Raw genomic sequence first — 6479 nt, 5'->3', positions numbered from 1 at the left:
TAAATAAAATCTTTAAAATGAAGTAGACATAAGAATGAGTCTAAATGTGGTATGTTTAGGGGAAGGAATGACAGGGTCAATTTTCAGCATGTACATATTTTTTCTGAAGTAGTTGTCCTTAATTCTATATAAATTTCTTATAGATTATACAATCAGTTAGCTGAAGGAAAGTAACAAAAGGAAGAGAAAGTAAAATGAGATGCTTATGCCTAAAACAGAGCAAGGACAAAAGAATTTTATAAGGTGAACAGGATGCCCTACAATTTTTTCATGTCAAAGATACACAGCAACTGAAACTGGTAAATTTGATTTTTATTCCCTCCACAAAAAAAACACTGGAGAAAGTTCAAGCCAAAAATATATGCTGAGTTTCTACAGAAAGTGTAAAGGTGTTTGGTTTTTTTTTTTTTTTAAATATGTGTGACACAGGCACAATTAAAGTTGATTCATTTTTGTTTAAGGAATTTAACATGTGATTCCTTCCACTGCCTTACTTCCTACTGAGTCTCAGTTTTAATCTCTTTTAAAATATTTTTTTGCTCAATGTACAGTTGTCATATCAGTCAGTATACAATTCTGTTAGTTGGGCTTATTAGATCTCCACTTGTATATGGACATACTTCAGAAATTCCCCCATTTGATCATTGGGACACAATTTCTTTAAGCAATTTACTTTGGGGCACTTTAAGCCCAGATATCATGTTCTCACAATAAAACCTACTAATTTGATATCACATTCACCGTCATGTTCAAGATTTGTTGCAACTTCATCCTCTTCTGCTGACTCTTCAGTAGGAGAGGTAGATCCATTGTCATCCAAGTAGTTATATCTACGACTGTCAAGGTTTTCTTTTTCTAAATCTTCAACGTTCATCTGTTTCAAGGATTCCTTGAGCTAGTATTCATACTTCAGTTTTCCAAGGTAGTTGAAAAACCCTCTTGCCACTGCTTTCCCAAAGGTTAAAATTTTTCTTCAGGGCAATGGTTTTCTTCCATTCTTTAATTCTAAAAATGGGAACCAAAGTCTTTTATCTTTAGTCTTTCTTATTTATTTGTGACCTAGCGTATTTCTTTCATTTTGGTCCTTTCCTTGGTCTTCCTCTTGGCTTATATTTCCTCTTTTTACATTTCTTCTTCTTTTTAATTGTTCAAAAATAACTTTTAAAGTTAATGGTCTTAGTTCTAAACATGATTCACTGGGTGAATCTCTTGCTCGAACACTTTCATGCGGAAGAACAAATTTTCTAATAGGATTTCTTTTCCTTTGTTTAGGTAAGGAACACATTGAGGGTTTTTTCCTCCTATTGATTTGAGGAAGAGACAAAGAGAGAGAGAGAGAGAATGAGGATAAGGGAGGGAGGAAAAGAGAGAGAGAGAGAGAAAGAAACATCAACTTGTTCCACTTAGTTGTTCCATTTAGTTGTGTGCATTCATTGGTTGCTTCTTGCATGTGCCTTGACCCCGCAACCTCAGCGTGTGGGGATGAGACTCTGCCCACGGAGCCACCTGACCAGGGCTGGAACACACTGAGTTTTAAATAAATTGCTACCAGAGGAAGAGTTATCACTTTGATTTTCAATTTCCATAGCTGAATCAGATGCTGTTATGTAGTCCAGAGAATCAATTCTTGATATGTAGTCTCCAAGTACCCTCAAACTTGTTATTGGTCACTTGTTCTTTGCTTTCACCAAATTTCCATCCAGGTTAGCAGACAGCTTGCAACAACAAGTGCTGGCTCATTACGGGCCACAGTTGGGTACGCACCGCAATCAACCCAGGCCTTGGAGATCTGCATCTAGAACCTCCCAACCTCAGCACTCCAACAAGGCAGCAACTGCCTACTTCCATGACAGTGTGGAGGAAAAGCAATTTTCAGTATATTTGAATTCAAGCAAGATGTGAGTTGGCTGGAGTCAGTCACACAGGTAGAGTGTAGCTCCTTTCTGACAGTGGTTGTCAACCCAGGCTTTACCTGGGGTGATGTGGAAAATGCTAGCTCAACCTACAACAGTTCTTATTCAGTTGGTCTTGGGTTGGGCCTGGGCCTGGGTCTTTTTCAAAGTTCCCTAGTGATTCTAGTGTGCAGCCAACATAGAGAGCACTGTTTTAAGGAAATTACCAAGAGTCTAGGAGGATCATGTTTTTAAATAATGTGTGAAATAAAATCACAGTAAGATTTAACAAGGGGTTACAAAATGATGTGTCAACAGAAAGTAGTAGACATCTATTTTAACTTTTTTTTTTTTTACAGAGACAGAGAGAGAGTCAGAGAGAGGGATAGATAGGGACAGACAGACAGGAATGGAGATAGATGAGAAGCATCAATCATTAGTTTTTTCGACACCTTAGTTGTTCATTGATTGCTGTCTCATATGTGCCTTGACCATGGGCCTTCAGCAGTATTTTAACTTTTCTTGTTAGGAAAAAACCAGTGAGTTTTTTTCTGAATTGGCTTTTTCACACCAAAATAATATTTCTATCAAATGAAGAAAAATGTCATTCCCTCACATTTGTCATTATTTGAAGTTATATCTTGACCTTCCAAAATACAACTGTCCAGAAAGAGCTAACATAGCATAATCATCCTTCAAATTGTAGAGTTATGCATGCCTGCCTCTGTTATAAGGTGATTTATAAAAATGCAATCTCAGAAAGTCATTTTTGGGCCTTCTTTCCTTCCTAAAACATACATAGCCAGGTTAGTTGCTTCATGAAGAAATCTTTGGGTCTTATTTCAGCCTTAGAGTTATAATTAAATTTTTTTTAAATGTTATAATTTATATTGGAATACAGAGGTCATTAAATCTTCTGAGACTTATTTAATTGTTCATTCACAGAGTACAGATATTTCTATTGCCTTACAGACCTCTCATTTTCTCTAGCTTCCAAAAGAAGCTTAATAATGTGCAGATAAAGCCAGAATTAAACTCATGTTTCTGATTACTCTTTATTATTTTTTAATTAACAACTTATTACATTGGCTACATTCTTATCACTTTGCACTGCTGCTCCAATTATTCTGGTATCAAAAATCATAATGAAAAATCAAGAGAGAAGAATGTTAAGAAAACATCCAGATAACCTATGAATGTGCCCACATGATACATAGATTCTTTCCAAGTCTGAAGTTGAGTCAAATTATAAGGAAAAAAAACTAGGATGTTTCAGTTCAGATTAGTTTGATTGTAACAGAAACCCCCAAGAGAAGTTTGAAGTCTGGAGGTAGGCCTTCCAGGGCTCATGTGGTATTCTACTTCATAAAGTCCTCAGAGGCTCCAGCTTTTTTCAGGTCTCTCTTCTGCCATCCCTGGAGTATGGCTCTAATCCTACTGGTCCAAGATGAATCTAGAGCCATCAATAGGTTAAGCAACAGGATGAAGAAAGAGTGGATGGGGGTAAAGGAGAAGGGGAAGCAAAATGATGAGCTCTCACTTTTAAGTGATGTCCTCTGATAAGATTGCATGATGATATTATATCTATAGCTCATTGGCTAGAACTTGGTCTCATGGCAAGCCTAGCTGAACAGGAGGCTGGGAACGTAGTTTTTATCTGGTGAACATGTGCACAGGTGAAAATCCGTAGTTATAAGAGGAAGAGAATGGGCTTTAGGAGCAACCAACAGTCTATGCCTTAGATAGCATATGATGAATTAGATAGTCTCTGAGGAATTACTTTTCTGAGGTTCAATTGTGCTCCACAAACTGTTATATTCTATTGGAGACTCCTCTGCACACACAATTACTATTCAATTATTTTTCAGAATTTCTTCTCTAAGTAATTTTTTTTCCTGTAGATCACCGTGGGTCTCACAAATAGAAATCAAATTTAAAAGTGATCATCCTTCAAAGAAGTGTATTTACATTCTAACCCATCCCTTATAAACATAGACAATTCATTCAGTTTTGTCTCATTATAGTTTTATTGGAACTCAAAGACTGACATCACAAGATGGAAAAGGTGGTTGCCCAAAGAGAAGAATTTGAGCAATAATGCTAAAGACTTTCCTGTAAAAAAATATTTCTGTAGTCTTACCAACACATCACTGAAGATTCCACCATTAATAGCATATTGCTTCTTTTTTTTTAAAATTTTTGACAGAGACAGAGATAGTCAGAGAGAAGGACAGATAGGGACAGACAGGAAGAGAGAGAGATGAGAAGCATCAATTCTTCGTTGTGGCATCTTAGTTATTCATTGATTGCTTTCTCATATATGCCTTGACCAGGAAGCTACAGCAGAGCAAGTGACCCCTTGCTCAAGCCAGAGACCTTGGGCTCAAGCCAGTGACCTTGGGCTCAAGCCAGCAACTTTGGAATTCAAACCAGTGACCTTTGGACTCAAGCTAGTGACCATGGGTTCATGTCTATGATCCCACACTCAAGGCAGTGATTCCTCGCTCAAGTTGTTGAGCCCTTGCTCAAGCTGGTGACCTCGGGGTTTCAAATCTGGGTCCTCTGTGTACCAGTCCAATGTTTAATCCACTACGCTACTGCCTGGTCACGCAATAGCACATTGCTTCTTAAAATACGAAGTATCTTGGGAGAATGGTAAAACATTAAGCTCTTTATTAGCTATTTATGTCTTAATATGAATTAGAATTAATGTGAATTAATACATGAGACCTAACTGTAATAGGAATCTTGAAATGTGAGATGAAAGGGAAATGAAGAACATGATGAAAAGGAAATGAAGAACATAATGGGAAGATGTGGTTGGGGTAACCCACAAAGGTAGTCCATCTAATCTCCTAGGCACCCCTAAGCTTTTGCACTCTCATTTATGACCTCTCCCAGGAAGTTCTTTTTTTTTTTTTTTTTGTATTTTTCCGAAGCTGGAAGTGGGGAGAGACAGTCAGACAGACTCCCACATGTGCCTGACTGGGATCCACCCAGCATGCCCTCCAGGGGCGATGCTCTGCCCACCAGGGGGCGATGCTCTGCCCCTCCGGGGCATTGCTCTGCCACGACCAGAGCCACTCTAGCGCCTGGAGCAGAGGCCAAGGAGCCATCCCCAGCGCCCGGGCCATCTTTGCTCCAATGGAGCCTTGGCTGTGGGAGGGGAAGAGAGAGACAGAGAGGAAGGGGGGGGGTGGAGAAGCAAATGGGCGCCTCTCCTATGTGCCCTGGCCGGGAATCGAACCCGGGTCCCCCACACGCCAGGCCGACGCTCCACCGCTGAGCCAACCGGCCAGGCCAGGAAGTTCTTAAACCTTGAAAACATTCTTTTAAAACTCACAAAATGCTTGTGGTGAGTGGATTCCCTGTGAGAAGTGAAAGAACAAACCTTTGCATGTGGGGGGACTTGGAATGGATCAGAGTTGGTACAGCTGAACTAAATATCACAGCCTGACCACAAGAGCAGAAATCAGAGGGAGAATTTAAGATTTCCCAGGCCATGGCATTGGCTGGGGTCTGTGCCCCTTTCTATGGCATCCTAGGTGTCAAGGGGCCACAGCTGGCATCTCTGAGATGGGCTAAACATCAGAAAGGGGAGCTGAGGAGGTGGTAAGAGTTCTTCCAAAGTGCCTTCAAAAATTTTCTTTTGAATCGGTTAAGTCTTACTCCTTCCTGGAATGGATAATTGGTTTAAATGGTTTTTGGAATTTTTTCTAGCTTGATGTATGACTTTGAAAAGGACATGAAATTGTACAGTTGTTAGTTACTTGAACATTTTTCTTGAAAAGCTTGATGGCAATAGGCAGAAAGCTTGAACTGACTTCAGGTTCTTTTTTCACCATCTCATCCAGTAACTGCCTAATTCTATTTTATCTTCTGTGTAATTGCTTAATATTCATTTTCTATCTATATGTGAAATATATGAGTCATAGTCTTTTCTTCTGCATTTTTAATGATTGATTTTTGTTTTCAGCCTGAAGAGCCTTTCCTTTTCTTTCTTGTTTTTAATTTCCCAAGAGTATTCTTAAAACTCAATTTTTATCCACCCCTGATATCCCAACACTTTATGTTGGCCCTCTAAGACCATTGCTATAAGACCCAATGGTGTTCTCTGTTGGTGTTGTTTTTGCTTGATCTAATTCTGGACTCCTAAATAAAGCATTTCTGTTCAGAAATTTGAATATTTACTGAAGCTACTTTATTACCTGTTCTGTCCTGACAAAGAGTAAGGAAAGTCCCACAAACTCATCCTGTGAGACTAACCTCTGCTCCCCCAACCTCATCCATGATGGCAGAGAACAGGCTTTTTTCCTATAGCTCCCTCTGTCTGTGCTCTCTCTCATTCCTGGGTTGCAGGTTACCCCAGAGCTTGAGCGGGGATATATACATAGAAGAGAAAAATTAGAAAAACTCTAGAAACTTACTTCCATGTATCCCTTCAGACCTGGGTTCCCTACCCAGTTTCCCTGCTCTTTGACCACTATAGTAGAAGTTAAGAAGATGGGGAACTTTGTCACTCTTTAGAAGTCTGTGTAATTAAGGAAAAGCTTGTGTCCATTAAAAAGTTATTTTTTGGTGTGTGAA

General features: G+C 39.2%; 1 pseudogene; it reads right to left on the bottom strand.

Annotated features, from left to right (window-relative positions):
• Nucleotides 1-203: 203 nt before the first annotated feature.
• On the bottom strand, nt 204-6182 carry LOC136386045 (TATA box-binding protein-associated factor RNA polymerase I subunit D-like; annotated as a pseudogene).
• Between the last annotated feature and the right edge of the window lie 297 nt (nt 6183-6479).

This window comes from Saccopteryx leptura, chromosome X (assembly GCF_036850995.1).
Source record: "Saccopteryx leptura isolate mSacLep1 chromosome X, mSacLep1_pri_phased_curated, whole genome shotgun sequence".
Classification (NCBI taxonomy): domain Eukaryota; kingdom Metazoa; phylum Chordata; class Mammalia; order Chiroptera; family Emballonuridae; genus Saccopteryx; species Saccopteryx leptura.
This window is presented reverse-complemented; position numbering and strand designations above follow the sequence as displayed.